This window comes from Cherax quadricarinatus, chromosome 38, assembly GCF_038502225.1.
Source record: "Cherax quadricarinatus isolate ZL_2023a chromosome 38, ASM3850222v1, whole genome shotgun sequence".
Classification (NCBI taxonomy): Eukaryota; Metazoa; Arthropoda; class Malacostraca; order Decapoda; family Parastacidae; genus Cherax; species Cherax quadricarinatus.
The window spans coordinates 2,339,704-2,362,203 of NC_091329.1; the positions used below are offsets into that span (position 1 = coordinate 2,339,704).

At 43.4% G+C, this 22,500-nt stretch overlaps 1 long non-coding RNA gene across 1 annotated transcript in view; it reads left to right on the forward strand.

The window, feature by feature from the left end:
- Nucleotides 1–19,996, forward strand: part of LOC128692991 (uncharacterized) — a 640,242-nt gene extending 620,246 nt beyond the window's left edge. The window contains exon 4 of the long non-coding RNA XR_008407657.2: nucleotides 19,986–19,996. This is a non-coding gene — a long non-coding RNA (uncharacterized lncRNA). The remainder of the gene's footprint in view (nucleotides 1–19,985) is intronic.
- Nucleotides 19,997–22,500: the final 2,504 nt, after the last annotated feature.

The window sequence follows — 22,500 nt, forward strand, 5'->3', positions numbered from 1 at the left end:
AAACCAATCTTGGGGAAGAAAATGCTGATTCCAGCAAATTTACGACGAGAGGTAAATGATGTTTACCAGTAATTTCCCCCATCTTAATTAATGAGTATAATAATTGGGGGGAAATTTACGCCATCGTCCATTAAGGCGGTTGATGGCGGTGGGTCCTTGGAGAAGGGGGGGGGGAGGGGGAGAAGTGCGGTAAGTTGCTGTGATGTGCTTTTTCCTACGGAATAGTCTTTAATAGTTTTTTTGCTTTTATGGGACTATTTCCTTTAGATGGGGGGGAGGGAGTTTCTTCTAAAAGGTCTTAAGTTTGTGTTAGTGTGCGCGCGCTCATACACGGACACGCATGAATACGCGTGCGTGTCTCAGAACGGAAGTGGTATCTGTGAGAAGGGCTCGATAGCAGCGCCACTGTGTTCTCCCGCGGACTGCGGCGAACTGACGAACTAAAACTTTTACAGGAAGGCTCTTTACTGGCGGCCATTATTGACTTTATTTATTTACCTGTCGCTGATCACCACAAGAGACAAGGAAATTTATTGATATTGGCTTCGGGAGGTAAAGAGCTTTGTGATGTACAGAGGATGAGGGAAGAGGCAACGGGTAGTAAAGATAGTAGGAAGAGAAAGACACGGCTACAGAGTACGCTTGTATTTTGTCTACGTTGCCCTCTCGTGTCAAAATACAAATGTACGTTGACACAATAAAAGTTTGCTTGGAATCTGGACAGATACCCAAAGTCAGTACTCGATCAGCCGGGCTGTGTTTCGTACGTTGAACTACGTACGGCCAGCAGTAACAGCCAAGTTGATTCACCGGGAGGCCTGGTCAAGGATTGGGCCGCGGGGGCGTTAACCTCCGGAACACCTTTAGTACTGTCAGCGGTACGTCATTATATCCGGTAGGGTAACAACACTAAGGTAAGAGAAGTAAGGAAGACTTATCAAGGTAACTTGTATATCCGTTGAGAGGAAATGTATCAGAAAATAGCGTTGCTGTTTTCCCTCATCTATAGATACAACTCTTACAAATGCCACGGCAGTAGTTTTGAATAGCGTTCTGGTGGAATTGAACCCTGCAAAACGTGTAGCTTTATACACTTGTAAGCGAGGTTGTTGCATCTATTCAACCCTGGGAAGTGCTTAGCTTTTATATGTTATAGGTAAGATTGTTGCACCTGTTCACGACACTGCTGGAAGCAACGGTAAGTGCAACGTTGTCAATATCAATTTTCTGCCGAGTGCTTCACTCCTGGTGTCGGCTGCTCAGGCAGAGTTAGTTGCTCTTGCTGTTGCTACTGCTGTTCCTCTTGACAAGCCGGTTTTTGGTCCTGTTGCTGTTGATGGTGCTCCCGTTGGTAGTGCTCCTGTTGGTAGTGCTCTTGCTACTGTTGCTGTTGCTTCTAATGTGGTGTTTTTGCTGCTCCTTTGACTGTTGTTGTTGTTTCTTTTACCTTTGCTGTTCCTGGTGCTTTTTCTTCATTTCCTGTTTCTTTTGTTGTTGTTGTTGTTAGTGTGTGTGATGGTGGTCGTAGCTGTGCTGATGCAGCATCGTAAGTCCTGTACTTCCTCGCTGTTATCATGTGAACATCTTAATTATGACACACTTTCCAGTAGACACAATGTTGTGTTCGTTGATGTTGAGAAGACTCGCCTGTGATCGAAATGTATGATTAGGTAAGATCTGATATGCCACTCTGCAAGATATGCCATGCAAGATGTGTTATGCAAGATGACATGTTATTCAAGATGATATCCCATGTAAGATGACATGTTATGCAGGATAACATGCCATGCAAGATGACATGTTATGCAGGATAACATGCCATGTAAGATGACATGTTATGCAGGATAACATGCCATGTAAGATGACATGTTATGCAGGATAACATGCCATGTAAGATGACATGTTATGCAGGATAACATGCCATGTAAGATGACATGTTATGCAGGATAACATGCCATGTAAGATGACATGTTATGCAGGATAACATGCCATGTAAGATGACATGTTATGCAGGATAACATGCCATGTAAGATGACATGTTATGCAGGATAACATGCCATGTAAGATGACATGCCATGTATGACAATTGTACTTATGTGTACCTGTGCCTAAATATGCCTACTTATTCACTCTCTTGGAGTTGTTACACCAAACTGCCACACGTAGAGGCAATCTAAACAAATCCTGGCCACCACCGTCACCGACCTTTCATTTCCACCTTTCTTACCATAAGCACAAGTTTCACCTGATATAACTATGTAGTTCTATACTGAATCACTAGTGAATTTATACTTTAGATTCTTAATTTGGATTTTCCTTGTAATTTGTTCCAATTTCTCCAAACCTGAAGTCTATAATTTCTTGTTCCTTGCAGCGTAACATATATATAATAACAATGGTTATAAATGACCATAATTTTTAAAGGGGTGGACCGGTAAGCCAGCGGAAGGCCTCGGTCAGATGACCAAAAGCTCAAAGGCGGGTCATCATCTGACTAAGACCCGCGTCAGGAAACATTTGTCCTGTTTCCTGACGGACTTTACCTAACCTAACCTGCAGCGTAAACATGAGATATCCATACAAAGTATTATGTCTTGTTCTAACATATTTATAGTACTCTTGTCCTCTACAGTATTATTAGTGATATTTGTGATCAAGGCTGACAATTCGTAAGCACAATTCTGTTCTTGTTTTCTTAAAAACTCCAGTGACAAGAAGGGTTAGTATTTGCAGGAGAGAGAGAGAGGGAGGAGGTAGCGCCTTGCGTGAGGCGCTACCATTGAACATTGCACTGTGCAACAATGATTATAGTCCAGTGTTGCTAGTGCTGCTGTCTTAATAGACGCTGGTTCTCAGGTAACCATCAACTATGACTTCTTGCCTTGCTTAGGAGTTGCTTTACCCTCTTTGTGACCACTAAGAGAGAGGACACGTTGCAGAACGAGCTTTTATTCAGACATCGTGCCTGAAAGTATGCCTTTTTATCTGTATTACTCCATTTGCCTAAGCGTACGTAATAAGGCAAATAGATTACTGGGATTTATATCAAGAAGTGTAAGCAACAGAAGTCCAGAGGTCATACTGCAGCTTTATACATCATTAATAAGGCCTCACCTAGATTATGCAGCTCAGTTCTGGTCTCCATATTACAGAATGGACATAAATTCGTTAGAAAACATTCAGCGTAGGATGACTAAATTAATACATAGCATTAGAAATCTTCCTTATGAAGAAAGATTGAAGACTCTTAAGTTACATTCACTTGTTAGACGAAGAATGAGGGGAGACCTGATCGAAGTGTATAAGTGGAAGATAGGTATTAATCAAGGGGATATTAATAAGGTCTTGAGGATGTCTCTCCAAGAGAGAACCTGCAGTAATGGATTTAAATTAAATAAGTTTAGATTTAGAAAGGACATAGGAAAGTATTGGTTTGGAAATAGGGTAGTTGATGAGTGGAACAGTCTACCTAGTTGGGTTATTGAGGCTGGGACTTTGGGTAGTTTCAAATTTAGGTTGGATAAGTACATGAGTGGGAGGGGTTGGATTTGAGTGGGACTTTCACGTCAGAGCTTATTTCTTGGGTGGCATTGAAAATTGGGTTGGGCAAATGTTTTGTTAGTGGGATGAATTGTAAAGGACCTGCCTAGTATGGGCCAACAGGCCTCCTGCAGTGTTCCTCCATTCTTATGTTCTTATGTTCTTATTGTGACCCGCCACAGAGAGAGATTGTTTACAAGTCACCCAGGATGCCTTAGATTACTCATCGCTGAAGAAACTTGTATCAATCAGCGACTTTTCACCTGAGCCACAAATTACCTGTCGTAGGGCTAAGATGATTTGTGTTTCACTTATAAAACCCCAAGCTATTTATTTTAATTATTTCATGATACACATTCACAGTAGCAGACTAATAATCATCTCATGAGAAGATCAACAGTAATCCCACGAGCTGTTGGGTGAGTTACGACAATCTCCTCATTAACTGTTAAATAATTGACTACAGTCAGTTCATTAACGGTTTATGACTAACAGTCATCGCCTCATTAACTCTTGAATGAGGGTCCACGTTAATGTTCTTGTTTTATTTTAAGAGTTAAGATTTTTTCTTGCTACCTCAAGGAGGGAGCAGTTGTGAGACCTGCAGCATCTGGTTAATTAAGGTGTTCAGCTTTATGTCCTCCCTCCCTCCAGTCCTCCTGTTAGAAGCATGCCAAGGTTACGGTATCGGAAAGTACCAGCACATTTTACTGGTATCGGTACCGACCTAAAATCTAGAATAGGTATTGACGGAAAAAAGAAGAAATTGGTATCGTCCCATTAGTAGTCTGAGACTTGGAGTCCAGCACTGCCTTCTCTTCATCCATTCCTCGCTAACAGGTGTTTTCTCCCATACTGACAACACTTGAGATGCCATAAACACACCTGTAAGAACACCTGGCATACCTGCATGCTGATAGTCTCTAGCAGGTGCTCCTTAATACTATCTTATCTCTCCTCCCGTCATAACTTCAAGAGACGCCACCTCGTTCACATCTTAACACGGTTCCCTCTACATAGATTTTCGTTATTTTAGGTTATGTTGCAGTACGATTCATAAACTTAAACGTATATTTAACCAGGAAAAAAAAACTGAGGCGACACGTCTGGCAGCGAGATGTCTTGGTGAACATGTGCAACGCTCAAATATGCACGCATATAACGAGTGGTGGTGAAGTGTTACCCCCTTCCCCAACCCCTCTCTGTATCAGCTATTCTTTGCCTGGACAGTAATATCTTTAACGATAACTCTCACTGCACGACAGGTCATGAGTGCTCCTCTCATGAAACTGTGTAGTGCCTATGACTCATTAATATTCTTGATGTGTTTCTGAATCTTTGCCACAACTAATGCAATTTATTCCCACCCCCTCCCCACCCACAAAAAAAAAATCCATTGAGTACTGTGTAGTGTTTTTTGCCCAGGTGCTGCTGCCTAATTTTCTCAGATGCGCTAGACGAGTGTGGGGTCACAAGAGTGTGGGCTGCACAGAACTCGTGTGTGTATGTGTGTGTGTGTGTGTGTGTGTGTGTGAGTATGTGCGAGTATGTGTGTGTGTACTTACCTAATTCACCTAATTGTGATTGCAAGGGTCGAAGCTTAGCTCCTGGCTTTGCCTCTTCATTGACCGATACTGAGTCCTCCCTCTCCCTGCTCCATGAGCTTTATCATACCTCGTCTTAAAACTATGTATGGTTCCTGCCTCCACTACATCGCTTCCTAACAACTCTGTGGCTGAAGAAACACTTACCTAACGTCTCTTTGACTTATCTGGGTCTTCAGCTTCCAATTGTGACCCCTTGTTTCTGTGTCCATTTGTGTGTGTGCGCGCGCGCGCGCGCGTTGGAGCACTCTAAGATCATCATAGCCACCACATCCATAAAGGACTTAACCTGGAAACAACCCTCCATCTCTCACCTAGTTTCTGCTTCTGGTGTCTACGCAATCCCAGGCAGACACTGCAGTAAGAACTACGTGGGAGAAACTGGAAGGAATCTGTGTATCAGATTGATCGCAAGTACAAATACACATGCATGTAATCAGTCCATCACTCTTTTCAAGATTGATGGACTGATTACTTCAAACTCCTGATCTTTACTATTCTTTTTCCTATTGTATAGGACTGATGAAGCCACTGTGTGGGGAAACGTTTCCTCAATAGAGATACCCAAGTGTTGCACGTGTCTAATATGTCAACTCGTTTCTCTGAGCCATTTATCTACGTTGCTCATAAGTGTTTGCACATGTCATTTATTCAGTAACAGTCTGGTTGAACGCACAGGAAACAAGAAAGCCTGGTGGCCTCAGGCCGAGCTGCGAGGTTAAAAGAACTCTCATTATAATAATGATATACAATACCCACACGTTAATGAATGAGACACAGGTGCAGCACTTGGGCGTCTCTACGTCAGTCGAATACAGAGGAGACTAAATAAGAACTCTAGGAAGGGATAACAGGTATGTCACAGGTAGGGAGAGGTAAAATGGTGAGAGTTAAGAGGTACGTCAGTTTCCCTCTTTTCTAATATGCTATTTTTTTCCTATAATCTACCTTGTCCATAATTGCTATCACATTTACTTTGTCTGCTTTCGTAAGGTGAAGTCTAGGATCTTTCCTTAATTTATGGCAACACAATTATCCTCAAAGATTTGTTAAGTTATACCATAAATTAAGAAAATATCCCGGACTTCACCTTATGAAAGCAGACAAAGTAAATACGATATTAATTATGGGCAAGGTAGATTATAGGGGAAAAATAAACATGATATTAGAAGACGGTAACTGAGGCGCCTCTTCAAGAGGAAGAAGGTTACAGAAGTGCCCAACACGACATCTGACGGTCATGACTTGAAGCTGAGAGTTTCAGTTTATGTTAATTATAGAAGACGTAGAAGAGAAAGAAGACGGCGGCGGAGAAAAAGTGAAAATTTACGATGGAATGAGGAATGAGAAGCAGGGGCGCTGATTACGTAGTGGCATGAGTGCTGAAGGAAAGAGGAGAGGTGTAAGAAGCACTGGTGAAAGAATGAGAATGAGAGAGAAAGAGAGAGAGAGAGAGAGAGAGAGAGAGAGAGAGAGAGAGAGAGAGAGAGAGAGAGGGAGGGAGGGAAAGCAAGCCTCAGCAATAGATGGTGGTGAGAAAGAAGGTGATTGGGACAAAGTGAGAGTTGGTGTTGGGTAGTAAGGGAGATTGTGATGGGGAATGATGGTGGAGGAAGTTTGGGAGTGAGGAGGAGTTGAAAGGGAGAAAAACCTGTGCTCATCATGTTGAAGTATATTGAGGGAGGTTAGCGAGGCAGTGGAGATGGAGGGCAGTGAGGGAGGTTGTGTTGGAGGTGAGATAAGTAATATTGGAGTTAGTGAGGGAGGCAGTATTGTAGGCAGAGCTGGAGGTAGTAAGGGAGGCAATATTGAAGGTAGTGTGGGAAGCAGTATTAGTGGTAGTGAGGGAGACAGTGTTAGAGGTAGTGAATGGGGAGGGCAGTATTTGAGGTAGGTAGTGAGGGAGACAATGTTAGAGGTAGTGAATGGGGAGGGCAGTATTTGAGGTAGGTAGTGAGGGAGAATGTTAGAGGTAGTGAATGGGGAGGGTAGTATTTGAGGTAGGTAGTGAGGGAGACAATGTTAGAGGTAGTGAATGGGGAGGGTAGTATTTGAGGTAGGTAGTGAGGGAGAATGTTAGAGGTAGTGAATGGGGAGGGCAGTATTTGAGGTAGGTAATGAGGGATGCAATTTTGGATGTAGTGAAGAAAGCAGTGTTAGAGGTAGTGAGGGAGGCAGTGCTGGAGGTGTTGAGAGAGGCGGGGAGGGAGGGAGTGTTGGAGACAGTAAGGAGGCAGGCCAAGTGAGGTGACGTGAGTCTGGGTGTCCATATGTTGTGAATATTGATCCCTACGGGTTAGTACTGCTGCCTCATCTACTCCCAACCCTCCCACTGAGGGACTCTTGCTGCTTCTTCTCACCCCTTGCCTCCTCATGCTTCCTCTCACTACCTGCTGCTTCCCCTCACTTCCTGCCTCCTGCTGCTCCCTATCACTCCTGCCACTTCATGTCACTTCTTTCTGCTGCTTCCTGTCGTGTCCTCGCCTCTCCTTCCTCCAACATCCTGTCACCTTCTGGCTCCTACCTCCTTTTACTTTATCTTCCGCCTCCTATCCCTGTGACCTGCCTTTTGTTAGCCTCTGTCATTAGCTGACCTATCTCTAACCTCTTTATTGCGTTATGAGGTATCCCTGAAGAAGTGTCTTGCGTTACGAGGTATCCCTGAAGGAATGTCTTGCGTTACGAAGTATCCCTGAATTGGTTGTCTGATTTTCTTATCCAAACTTTCGTGTACAACTTGAGAAAGCCTACCAGCCTACCTAGATGGAGGGTGTGCACCTGCCTACCTACCTACCTGGAGGGTGTGCACCTACCTACCTGGAGGGTGTGTACCTGCCTACCTAGATGGAGGGTGCCTACCTGCCTATCTACCTGTCGAGTGCCTGCCTGCCTACCTACATAGAGGGTGTCTACCTGCCTACCTACCTGGAGGGTGGGGAATAGTTAATGCAATTACTGGAGTCAGTGGCCTCTAGTCAGCGTTTCAAAACTATTTCCAAGATTCTTGAAACTGGTTCCATATCTTGACACATTCAACTTAGCACCGACGGTGGAGTGTGTAGACGCACAGTGTACTTACTTATTTGTTGTTGCAGGGGTCGACTCACAGCTCCTGGTCCCGCCTCTTCGCTGGTCGCTACTAGGTCCACCCTCTCCCTGCTCCATGAGCTTGATCGTATCTCTTCTTAAAGCTGTGTATGGATCCTGCCTCCACTACACCACTCTTCAAGTTGTTCTACTTCCTAACAACTCTATGGCTGAAGGCGCATATTTGCAGTGTGTAGGCGAACAGTGTGTGGGCGCACAGTGTATAGGCGCACAGTGTATAGGCGCACAGTGTGTAGGCGCACAGTGTAGCCACATAGTGTAGAAGTACAGCGTAGACGCACAGTGTAGACGCACAGTGTAGACACACAGTGTAGGCGCACAGTGTAGACGCACATTTGCCAGTTCTATGCGTAAAATATTGTGAAAAAATTTTCCCCTGTTAAATGACGTTAAATATACTTATATGTACCTGGTCTGAAGGTTTTTAATATTTAATGAGTGATGCATCTTAAGAGGATGTTACTCTGTGAGTTCACTCTGTGTAGATGTTACTCTGTGAGTTCACTGTGTAGATGTTACTCTGTGAGTTCACTGTGTAGATGTTACTCTGTGAGTTCACTGTGTAGATGTTACTCTGTGAGTTCACTGTGTAGATGTTACTCTGTGAGTTCACTGTGTAGATGTTACTCTGTGAGTTCACTGTGTAGATGTTACTCTGTGAGTTCACTCTGTGCAGATGTTACTCTGTGAGTTCACTGTGTAGATGTTACTCTGTGAGTTCACTGTGTAGATGTTACTCTGTGAGTTCACTGTGTAGATGTTACTCTGTGAGTTCACTGTGTAGATGTTACTCTGTGAGTTCACTCTGTGTAGATGTTACTCTGTGAGTTCACTCTGTGTAGATGTTACTCTGTGAGTTCACTCTGTGTAGATGTTACTCTGTGAGTTCACTCTGTGTAGATGTTACTCTGTGAGTTCACTCTGTGTAGATGTTACTCTGTGAGTTCACTCTGTGTAGATGTTACTCTGTGAGTTCACTCTGTGTAGATGTTACTCTGTGAGTTCACTCTGTGTAGATGTTACTCTGTGAGTTCACTCTGTGTAGATGTTACTCTGTGAGTTCACTCTGTGTAGATGTTACTCTGTGAGTTCACTCTGTGTAGATGTTACTCTGTGAGTTCACTCTGTGTAGATGTTACTCTGTGAGTTCACTCTGTGTAGATGTTACTCTGTGAGTTCACTCTGTGTAGATGTTACTCTGTGAGTTCACTCTGTGTAGATGTTACTCTGTGAGTTCACTCTGTGTAGATGTTACTCTGTGAGTTCACTCTGTGTAGATGTTACTTTGTGAGTTCACTCTGTGTAGATGTTACTCTGTGAGTTCACTCTGTGTAGATGTTACTCTGTGAGTTCACTCTGTGTAGATGTTACTCTGTGAGTTCACTCTGTGTAGATGTTACTTTGTGAGTTCACTCTGTGTAGATGTTACTCTGTGAGTTCACTGTGTAGATGTTACTCTGTGAGTTCACTCTGTGTAGATGTTACTGTGAGTTCACTCTGTGTAGATGTTACTCTGTGAGTTCACTCTGTGTAGATGTTACTCTGTGAGTTCACTCTGTGTAGATGTTACTCTGTGAGTTCACTCTGTGTAGATGTTACTCTGTGAGTTCACTGTGTAGATGTTACTGTGAGTTCACTGTGTAGATGTTACTGTGAGTTCACTGTGTAGATGTTACTGTGAGTTCACTCTGTGTAGATGTTACTGTGAGTTCACTCTGTGTAGATGTTACTGTGAGTTCACTGTGTAGATGTTACTGTGAGTTCACTGTGTAGATGTTACTGTGAGTTCACTGTGTAGATGTTACTGTGAGTTCACTGTGTATATGTTACTGTGAGTTCACTGTGTAGATGTTACTGTGAGTTCACTGTGTAGATGTTACTGTGAGTTCACTGTGTAGATGTTACTGTGAGTTCACTGTGTAGATGTTACTGTGAGTTCACTGTGTAGATGTTACTGTGAGTTCACTGTGTAGATGTTACTGTGAGTTCACTGTGTAGATGTTACTGTGAGTTCACTGTGTAGATGTTACTGTGAGTTCACTGTGTAGATGTTACTGTGAGTTCACTGTGTAGATGTTACTGTGAGTTCACTCTGTGTAGATGTAAATCTGACTATTTACGAACATAGTTAAAAAATATGGAATTGTTGGAGTCTGGTAACTGGAAAATAGTCAGATAGGCTTGAAACTTTCCGTGATGGTGGGTCGTATTGCAAAATGTTGACATTCACTTTCTGTGTAAATTGTAATTTGTCGATTTTATGAAATAAATTGGTTTCTATGTAGCAACTGAAGAATGCCTTTTCTGATCGGCTTCAAACTATTATCTCTGATTTATTTTAGAGAAATTCTTGGATTGCTCGTCGGCTGTATAGGCTCCAGATTGGCAATTTTATTGAAGAAATTGCGAAAGTTAAAGTATTGGATTTCATGTGGTAATTTGTAAATGATTCATGCGATCGGTTTCAACTCTTCAGCAGTAATATATTATAGAGGAATTATACGTCACTATAAGTGACAATATATAAAAGATTACTTCACATCTCTTCACCATCTGGGCCTTGAAGTATATTCATGATATGCAAATTAGACTTTAGTGAAAAAAAAAAAATTCTTATATAATTGTAGATCATTTTAAATAGAGTATATCTCATAAAACTTGTATTTTTTTTATAGCGTTTTAAAGTTTGACGAGAGTAGTGAGTCATGTTGCTTACTATTTATCGTCAAGTTTTATCCTGGAGTTGGTATATTATAGACTGTTTTTTTTTTTCCTTCTTCCAAAGTTTTTATTTAAACTCGAGAATGCTTATTCCGATCGGCTTCAAATTTTTGAAATTGGTTTACTGTGTTTTTATTTATAACTCGAGAATGCTTATTCCGATCGGCTTCAAATTTTTGAAATTGGTTTACTGTGACTATGGCAAGGATCATGCAACTCTTTACATGTGCTGGTGCATTATGGTCAGTGTTATGTAGTCCTTTCCCGAATTGTATTGTATTGCGATAACTTGAGAAAGCCTCCTCCTTCAGACCTTCAAGAGAGTGTATATGTATACATATGAATAGGCATATATACATGTGTGCATAAAGGCGCACACATATGCACAAACATGTTTAATTATTCATATGTACTTATCAATGTACGTATATATTTATATGTATATTCTTATATGTATACTCTTATACATATGCAAATGTACATTTATGTATACAATTGTACAATGCACATGTATACATGCACAAGTTTGCGTGGATGTATAAAAACATTTTGGAAAAACGTTCTCAGACATGTGAAAAATTCTGGAAACCAATTTTGGAGAACTGATCTCATGAGAATTTCGGGTTCTCTCTCTCTCTCTCTCTCTCTCTCTCTCTCTCTAGAGAAGAGGAGACCGAGACGGGCAGGGAAATGTGGAACATTTGGAAGACCGGATGGAGAAACGTCCTCGTGAAACGTTCAGTTTCCTAAATATAATGCTAGGTAACTTTCGAAACGTTTCGCTCCCACCAGGGGCTTTTATACAATGGTACTATATACACTTTGTGATGTAAATGCTTTGGAAAACAGACTTTTCGCCACTGTATTGGACTGAAGAATCCAGTAGCTGGCGAAACGTTTCCTCAGTAAGGATTCCCAGATGTTGCACGAGCGTAGCATATACCCCGTCATGAAGCGAGTAGATTTACCGGCAGTATGTTACCTGGAATATACCTGGAGGGGGGTTTTGGGGTCTACGCCCCCGCGGCTCTGTTCGTGACCAGGCCTCGAGTAAAGTTCCTGAGGTGCCACACTGCCGCCACAAGTTACACTTGTGTTGTGTCACCTAACAACAAATACCTTGTTGGTAACAGCGATAGTGCGGTTGTATTTAATGGAACGTTATTCACCTCTATAATTAACAGTAAATATGGAATGCCTCCTCTGATCGGTTTCAGATCGTAAGTGGAACGTTATTGAGCTCCATAATTTTAAGTTGCCAATTTTATTCAAATGGTTTCTCAAATGGCCTGGTGGTTAACGCTCTCGCTTCACACGATGAGGGCCTGGGTTCGATTCCCAGCCAGAGTAGAAACATTGGACGTGTTTCTTTCCACCTGTTGTCTATGTTCCCCATCAGTAAAATGGGTACCTGGGTGTTAGTCGACTGGTGTGGGTCGCATCCTGGGACACTGACCTAAGGAGGCCTGGTCACAGACCGGGTCGCGGGGGCGTTGACCCCCGGAACTCTCTCCAGATAAACTCCAGATAAACAATAACTACAGAATGCCTCTTCTGATAGGAGGCAAATTCTGAATGCTAATGTATGTCAGAAAATTGTTAGGACTGATCTGGGCTGGTGTTGGGGTCAATTTGCCAGTTATATTACAAACGTATGGGGCACCGTGTTTTTTACCTGTGGTAATTTAAGAATGCAATTTCTGAACGTCTTCAAACTTGGAACCGGTGTATTTAGCTCAGACAAAGGTATGTATAGTTATTGGGCTCTGGAAATCTTAAATTTGTTATTTCTGTTAAACAAATAGGGATGCTGGTTTCCGTATGATAACTAGCAAATGATTCTTCAGATTGGCTTCAAACTTTCAACGCTCGTGTGTCTTGGTGGAAAGTTCGGAATGGTTTTGGTTAATGTATTGGACAATTTGCTGTTTTTATTGAAAAAAAAATTATCAGTAGTCTCCACTAAAAACTTTTGATTGTTTTCTGTAATCAACTTAAAATCTTCAACATTGATTAATAATTGTATTAGAAACATATTCTGCACTCTGTACTCTTCTTTTGCGTGCATTGGGGTAGAAAGGGCTGGGTTTATGGGATATAGGGGGATACCCCGTGGCCTGGGGGCTAAAGTCTCGCTTCATACGGCCAGGGTGGAAATATTGGACGTGTTTCTTTACAGTGGTTTATGTTTCCCATCAGTAAAATGGGTACCTGGGTGTTAGTGGACTGGTGTGGGTCGCATCCTGGGATAAAACTGACCTAATTTGCGAGAAATGCTCTACATAACAAGGGGCTTTCTATATAGTAGTATGTCAGTGATATCAGCTATGATCTGTATACCTTACCTGGAGGTTATTCCGGGGATCAACGCCCCCGCGGCCCGGTCCATGACCAGGCCTCCCGATGGATCAGGGCCTGATCAACTAGGCTGTTACTCCTGGCCGCACGCAGTCCAACGTACATGTACATGTAGAAATAAGGATATTGTATATTATATCGTGCATCGGCCGAAACAAGTCTAGTTATCGTAGTCATTGCAATTACTTCTGATTTGGCTTAGAAATCTCACAGTTCTGCAATTATAAGAGTATCTAATGTCATAAAGAATCCCTTCCAGGTTCAGTAGGTACTTGAGGTCATTCAAAAGTAGGGATGAGAACATACCAGATGTTTTGCCGATACCACTATCGACTCTGATGTTGAATTGTAGACTGATACCGATACTTTCTTACTGTCCCCTTGTCTGTGAGTACTCTTCTCACATTAGGGAAAGCTTTCCCTGTCCCCTTGTCTGTGAGTACTGTTCTCACATTAGGGAAAGCTTTCCCTGTCCCCTTGTCTGTGAGTACTGTTCTCACATTAGGGAAAGCTTTCCCTGTCCCCTTGTCTGTGAGTACTGTTCTCACATCAGGGAAAGCTTTCCCTGTCCCCTTGTCTGTGAGTACTGTTCTCACATCAGGGGAAAGCTTTCCCTGTCCCCATGTCTGTGAGTACTGTTCTCACATTAAAGGAAGCATTCCTTCTGTCCCCTTGTCTGAGTACTGTTCTCACATCAGGGAAAGCTTCCCATGTACTGGTTTTCTTGATACAGTTCAGAGAACTGTCATTGTTCTCATTGCATCTGACCACATCAGTTCTTGCATCATTACACTTCCACTGGAAAGTTGCATCTCTCTATTTAATTGAATGCCCAAGTTGCTCTCAGCAACTTGGGAGTTGCATAGTCCTTTTTCTGGATATGTCTGTGCTTCTGGATACGCAATATTTCTCTTGGGGCTCAGTCCTTGAGTGTGTCTGTAAACTTTTACCTGTCCATACAGGGTTAGACCTAGGAGCATGCTAGGCGGGTGTTGGAGCCAGGTGGTGCTAGATAGGTTCTAGAGCCAGGTGGTCTTAGAGACAGGTGATACGTGGGCGGAGAAGAACGTGATAAATGCAAGACGATGGAAAGGAACGGAGAGTAAAAGTTAATGATAGGAGGGGAATTCAGGCGGTATATAAAAAAACTGTAGGTCGATGAAGAGGAGGGGGAAACGAGGAGTATAAAAATGATAATGAAGGGAATGCAGAGAAGAGACGAGGAAAGGATGATGGAATGATTAAGCCACGAGTCGTGTCAGGTATGTACAAGCTGAGAATGAGAAGGGGGGAAAGGAAGAATGGGGGAGGGGTGCAATGTAATTATTCGTAAATGAGGTTTGACGGCCCATTAATTAGCGTGTTATCAGTGTGAGATTTATATTCAGAGCTCTTAAATCCTCTCAATGAGAACACTCTCTCCCAAAACGGTGTCGCCAGTAATTACATTTTTAATTTTCCGAAAAATCTTTTGTCCTGCGAAGCGTTCACTCCGGCACCGAAAAAAATATGCATACTGATTTTTAATTTATTTTTGTTGTTGAGGATAGCAGAGGTTGTTAGTTGGTTACTGGTTGTTGAAGGTTCTTTCTGGTTAGACACGACCTTGGGTGGGTGTTCACTTAATTGTGGTTGCAGGGTTAGTCTTAGCTCCTGTCCCCGCCTCCTCACCGTTACTGATTTCACTTTCCTCGCTGCGTGAGCCTTATTATACCTACAGTATTATTAAAGCTATGTAAGGGTTCCGCCTCTACCACTTCTCTGAGGCTAAAGAAGTACTTCCTAACATCCCTATATTTCATATGTGCTTTCAATTTCCAGTTGTGACCTCGTGTACCTGAGACCCTCCTCAGATTCGCACTGTCCTCTGGTTCTTCTGTCTTCTAGTGTCGTCAGGTTTAGCTCCTCATAGCTCATACCCCTCATCTCTGGGACTTGTTGCTTTGCAAACTTTTACACTTTTCCAAGTTTTTTTTTACTTGTTTTATAAGCCAGATATGGGTTCCATACTGGCGCTGCATACTCCAAGATGGGCGTGTACGCTCACGTATTTGTATTCACGTAATGTGATTTCAGGGGTCGATTTTCAGCTCTTGCCCCCTGCCTCTTAATTTACCAATTTCCGGATGCACGCCCTCCTAGCCTCGTGGGCTTGTCATGTCTATTCTTAAAATTATGTATTGAGCTTGCCTACACTTCATCCAGATCATTCCACATTTTGATTACCCTCAGTCTGAATACTTACTGATATACTTGTGCCTTTAACTTCCATCTGTGCCCTCGTGTACTTGTTCGTCTCATCTCGAATAGTCTGTCAGTGTCCGCCCTATCAAGTCTGATTAATATTTTGCATGCAGTTGTATCTCCCTTGATTCTTTTATTGTCTTGTATCAAGTTCGGTATCCTTAGAGTTTCCTCATATCTTATTAGCATTAGTTCTGGAACTACTCTCCTTGCATACCTCTGCACTTTCTCCAGTTTCTTAACATGCTTTTTTCAAATGTGGTTTCCCTGCTGGGATTACATACTCAAGATGGTCCTGACATATGTTGTACACAGGTTGGTGAATGACTTAATTGAGATTCTTGAAAGCTACGTAGTCTTAGATTTGCCAGACGATCATTTCGTGCAGAGTTTATTCGAATGATGTGTACCTCAGGTGATATGACTCACGAAATCGTAATGACACTATTGCAAACAAACCACACGAACTTGAGCTAGAGTTCGTCACAGCTACGCTGGAGGGAGATTCGTCTGTAAAAACTTGCATTTGTGGTCACAGTGGTGCCTGTGCTAACCTTCCTGTGGTGTATAAATATACCTAGTTGGATGAATCTTATTGTAGCCAGCTGGTCCAGTGGCTAACTCGTCGGTCTGGAGTTTTACGACTCTAACCGCGGGGTTCAAGCCCCGCCCGTGGTATGGTTTCTCAGGTGATATGCTCGGTACTTAGGTCACCCCTAGGACTTTCTCCTTGAGTGAGTTTGGAGCCTCTGTCCCCCAAGTCTATACTCAATTTCATATTTTCTTGACTCCTTCCTAAAGTTTCACAGCCTTACACTTGCTTGGCTGGAACTGAAGTAGCCACTTGACTGACCGTACCTGCAGTCTGTCCAGTTCCATTTGTAGCCTTTCCTTGCCCTCATCCGTTTATATTCTCATTAGTCTTACATCATTTGCAAACAGGGATACATGTGGCTCACCTATTTGTGGTTGCAGGGGTCGAGTCATAGCTCCTGGCTCCGCCTCTTCTCTGATTGCTACAAGGTCCTCTCTCTCCCTACTCCATGAGCTTTATCAAACCTCGTCTTAAAACTATGTATGTATGTGTGCGCGCGCGTGTGTTATTAAAATTAAGATCACAGGTATAATAGTGATGTCCTGTCTTTAATACTTATTTATTGTATTAATCCTATCAAATCGTACGTCTTCTTAACCGTTATTCTGCGTATATATTATTGTGCCATTGTATGGATCCACGTATGTGTGTATATCTTAAGTATCGTCACTACCATTCAGCCAGAGGCGCTTATCATATATGACTTCCTGGGATTATTCAGGAGTGATATGTATATAGTTGTTTATATTTGCTGTTTGTTTATTAGTAAATAAAGGTAAAAGATAATTAGGTGTAGCCACTGGAGGGTATATAAGTCTTATAGATAATTAAACACGGGTAATTTAGGTAGTATAGGTAATTATAGTATTTACATATAATACCAGATTGATGTATCGTAACTTTCTATGGGAGGTTGTAGACACTGTGGGGAAATGGTGGGGAGGTTGTAGACTGTGGGAGATGGTGGGGAGGAAGGGGGAAATTGTAGACACTGTGGAAGATGGTGTGGAGGGAGGGAGAAGTTGTAGACACTGTAGGAGATGGTGTGGAGGGAGGGGGAGGCCTGGTCACAGACCGGGCCGCGGGGGCGTTGACCCCCGGAACTCTCTCCAGGTCACCAGGTAAACTCCAGGTACATTCCCATGGTACTTTCCTTTCATTACCATCTCTAATCCCTCACCCTCCGCCCCTCCTGTCTCTCTTACCTCTCAACGACCCCTTCCCCCTCCCCTGAGTATTTCCCCGTCACCTCCCTCACTGTTACATCCCTACACCCCCTCCCTTACCATTGCTACACTTGTTAATAATAGTACTGGCAAGCCACGACGGAGGATGACTGGTGGGGAGGAAGGGGGAAATGGTAGACAGTGTGGGAGATGGTGGGGAGGGAGGGGGAAGTTGTAGACACTGTGGGAGATGGCGGGGAGGGAGGGGGAGGTTGTAGACACTGTGGGGAAATGGTGGGGAGGTTGTAGACGCTGTGGGAGATGGTAGGGAGGTTGTAGACTGTGGGAGATGGTGGGGGGGGAGGGGGAAGTTGTGGACTGTGGGAGATGCAGGGGAGGGAGGGGGAGGTTGTAGACACTGTGGGAGAGGGTATGGAGGTTGTAGACACTGTGGGAGATGGTATGGAGGTTGTAGACACTGTGGGAGATGGTGGGGAGGGAGGGGGAAGTTGTAGACACGGTGGGAGATGGTGGGGAGGAAGGGGGAAATTGTAGAGACTGTGGAAGATGGTGGGGAGGGAGGGGGAGGTTGTAGACACTGTGGGAGATGGCGGGGAGGGAGGGGGAGGTTGTAGACACTGTGGGGAAATGGTGGGGAGGTTGTAGACGCTGTGGGAGATGGTAGGGAGGTTGTAGACTGTGGGAGATGGTGGGGAGGGAGGGGGAAGTTGTGGACACTGGGAGATGGTGGGGAGGGAGGGGGAAGTTGTGGACACTGGGAGATGGTGGGGAGGGAGGGGGAAGTTGTGGACACTATGGGAGATGGTGGGGAGGGAGAGGGAGATTGTAGACACTGTGGGAGATGGTGGGGAGGGAGGGGGAGGTTGTAGACACTGTGAAAGATGGTGGTGAAGAGGGGGAAGTTGTAGACACTGGCAGATGGTGGGGAGGGAGGGGGAAGTTGTGGACACTATGGGAGATGGTGGGGAGGGAGAGGGAGATTGTAGACACTGTGGGAGATGGTGGGGAGGGAGGGGGAGGTTGTAGACACTGTGGGGAAATGGTGGGGAGGTTGTAGACACTCTTGGAGATGGTAGGGAGGTTGTAGACTGTGGGAGATGGTGGGGAGGAAGGAGGAAATTGTAGACACTGTGGAAGATGGTGTGGAGGGAGGGAGAAGTTGTAGACACTGTAGGAGATGGTGTGGAGGGAGGGAGAAGTTGTAGACACTGTAGGAGATGGTTTGGAGGGAGGGGGAGGTTGTAGACACTGTGAGAGCTGGTGTGGTTACAATAGCCTTAATAAAAAGGTAGTTTACATGTACATCTTTTTTGTGAGACATATTTTGAGACATGTAAGACACTATAGAACACTGTGAGATGCTGTGAGACATCGTGAGACACTGTGAGATGTTGTGAGACATCGTGAGACACTGTGAGATGCTGTGAGACATCGTGAGACACTGTAAGATGCTGTGAGACACCGTGAGACGCTGTGAGATGCTGTGAGACATCGTGAGACACTGTGAGATGCTGTGAGACACCGTGAGACGCTGTGAGATGCTGTGAGACATCGTGAGACACTGTGAGATGCTGTGAGACACCGTGAGACGCTGTGAGATGCTGTGAGACATCGTGAGACACTGTGAGATGCTGTGAGACATCGTGAGACACTGTGAGATGCTGTGAGACATCGTGAGACACTGTGAGATGCTGTGAGACTAGGAGGGAGTAAATCCGTCAAGTCACGCGAACTCTCAGACTGGACTTCTGCACCCTCAAATAGGCGAGTATTAATAAGTAAGTACAAACTATCTCTAAGCCAGATATAGCTACTCAAAAATCCGTGAAGATGGAATTAATATAATTTTTTTTATGGATTTCATCATACATTGGATTACCTCACGATAAAGTTGATAAGTTGGCCCCCCCAAAAAAGTACACTGAATATAACTTTGGTTGTCTGTCTGTCTGTCTGTCTCTCTCTCTCTCTCTCTCTCTCTCTCTCTCTCTCTCTCTCTCTCTCTCTCTCTCTCTCTCTCTCTCTCTCTCTCTCTCTCTCTCTCTCTCTCTCTCTCTCTCTCTCTCACCTCCCTCCCTTGCGTCACACACAAGTAATAGTAGGAAGGAAGCATTATGCTTCAAGAAGCACTGTTTCTAACTTGGGTGATGCAACAATTCTCAGAAGTTATCCCTTTAATTTATATAATAATAATAATAATAATAATAATAGTGATAATGATAATTAATAACCACATGTATTAAAAGCACAAACTAATCCACTCAGCGTCAGACCGCAATACACAGTACGTAAATTATTTTCCATTTTGTTTCTTGTGAGATCATTTGTGCCAGTATTTATTTTTGTGTTTGAATATGTACTAAAATTAAAGGAGAATACTCGAGGTACTAAAAAGGAAGATTTATTATCTGGCTACTCTGGGAGAAGATACATGGTCTACACGCTGATTGGAGGAAGGGGGCGGGGGGCACCTTTTTGTGTTTGCTTTTTTAAGCTGATGATTGGGGGAAAGGAGCGCATTTATTTTTTACTAAGCCGCTGATTGGAGGAAGGGATATCAACATTCGTTTTTTTTCGAAGCCGGCGATTGAAAGACGGTATACAAGCGTATTTTTTATTTTTTGGAAGTCATGCGAGTGGATACGAAGGCGTACTGCAGACAACAATGAAGATACAGGTAGAGAACATGTCGTTATTGTGACTGTTTCTCTCAATGTCTTATCTCTAAGTCGAGTAGATATTGTCTACCGTGATCGTGGCTGAGTGTGTAACTTGTGTCACCTGTCTAAAACTGAATTAATAGGTGTAATATTATTTTGTAATCCTTTAAACATTAAATCGAAGTATTATCGGGGTTGTTAGGCCAAGTTTTATACAGTCGTTTCCGTTTCCAGTCCCTCTCTGGGATCTGGATACGTTCCAGGAGGTCCACTAGCCTAAATGGCGCAGCGAGGCTCGAACAAGGAAGACCACTCCTGGCTCCATGGCCATTTATGCCACCTAATTTCCATGGCCAGCCACACACAATGGTCACACATATCTCCTTTGCCCTCTCCCCCTCATTCCCCATGGGCAGCCATAACCCCTCGGCCCCTTGCTAGCCATACCCTCCAGCCTGCCATTCCTACGTGCTCTCTGGCCTTCCATACTTCCTCGCTCCAGACACATAAAACAATTTTTTTCACGTGTTTCCGGTCAATTGTTGTAATTTTAGAGGTAATGGCGCCCAGCTCAGCCGTGTGGGACACACAAACCCCGAGCCAGAAGTGGCCTTGGACCGGGCCTTTGGTCTCTGTATATTATTATAATAATGGTGATGGTAGGAGTTTATAGGCGGGTATGATTGTATGTTCAGTGTACACGCACTAGGTAGAATAACACGGTCATCAGTGTTCCACAGAACTGTTCTGGACACAATAGTGAAGTACAAGGTTATCAGTGTTCCACAGAACTGCTCTTGACATAATAGTGAAGTGTAAGGTTATCAGTGTTCCACAGAACTGCTCTGGACACAATAGTGAAATACAAGGTTATCAGTGCTTCACAGATCTGCTCTGGACACACTAGCACAGTACAGGGTTGTCAGTGCTTCACAGATCTGCTCTGGACACACTAGCACAGTACAGGGTTGTCAGTGCTTCACAGATCTGCTCTGGACACACTAGCACAGTACAGGGTTGTCAGTGCTTCACAGATCTGCTCTGGACACACTAGCACAGTACAGGGTTGTCAGTGCTTCACAGATCTGCTCTGGACACACTAGCACAGTACAGGGTTGTCAGTGCTTCACAGATCTGCTCTGGACACACTAGCACAGTACAGGGTTGTCAGAGATTCACATACCTGCTCTGGAAATATTGCGTCACTTACCATTACAGTTAATTTTGTCTTTATAAGAGCAGAGATTTCTGAGGCTGCCTCTGCTATTCATTATATCAATTTGTTGCTCTTGACATCTTATCATAATCATTTGCAATGCTCTGAGTTTTTTTTCGGCAAGTAATCTCCGTCTGTGGGCTTGTGTTATGTATGAGAGAGAGATTGAGTAGGGAAACTAGCAAGGTTTATACGTAATGAGAAAAGCGCTCATTAATCCATATATATTATATACATTGTCTCTACGTCCACAGCAGGACTCGAACCTGCTAACTCTGTATCAGAGTCCACAGTACTTTACCACTGAGCTAGACCCAAGCGGTCTAGCTCAGTGGTAAAGTACTGTGGACTCTGATACAGAGTTAGCAGGTTCGAGTCCTGCTGTGGACGTAGAGACAATTGTTTTAAGCATGTTGAAAGATCAGTTATGGAAGGAGAAAAGAGAATATGAATGTGTAAATTCAAGGATTATGTGGATTAAAGTAAAGGTTGGATGCGAAAAGTGGGTCATAATAAGCGTGTATGCACCTGGAGAAGAGAGGAATGTAGAGGAGAGAGAGAGATTTGGGGAGATGTTAAGTGAATGTATAGGAACCTTTGAACCAAGTGAGAGAGTAATTGTGGTAGGGGACCTGAATGCTAAAGTAGGAGAAACTTTTAGAGAGGGTGTGGTAGGTAAGTTTGGGGTGCCAGGTGTAAATGATAATGGGAGCCCTTTGATTGAACTTTGTATAGAAAGGGGTTTAGTTATAGGTAATACATATTTTAAGAAAAAGAGGATAAATAAGTATACAAGATATAATGTATGGCGAAATGACAGTAGTTTGTTGGATTATGTATTGGTAGATAAAAGACTGTTGAGTAGACTTCAGGATGTACATGTTTATAGAGGGGCCACAGATATATCAGATCACTTTTTAGTTGTAGCTACACTGAGAGTAAAAGGTAGATGGGATACAAGGAGAATAGAAGCATCAGGTAAGAAAGAGGTGAAGGTTTATAAACTAAAAGAGGAGGCAGTTAAGGTAAGATATAAACAACTATTGGAGGATAGATGGGCTAATGAGAGCATAGGCAATGGGGTCGAAGATGTATGGGGTAGGTTTAAAAGTGTAGTGTTAGTGTTCATCAGAAGTTTGTGGTTACAGGAAAGTGGCTGCGGAAGGGGAGGGGAGCGATTGGTGGAATGATGATGTAAAGAGAGTAGTAAGGGAGAAAAAGTTAGCATATGAGAAGTTTTTACAAAGTAGAAGTGATGCAAGGGGGG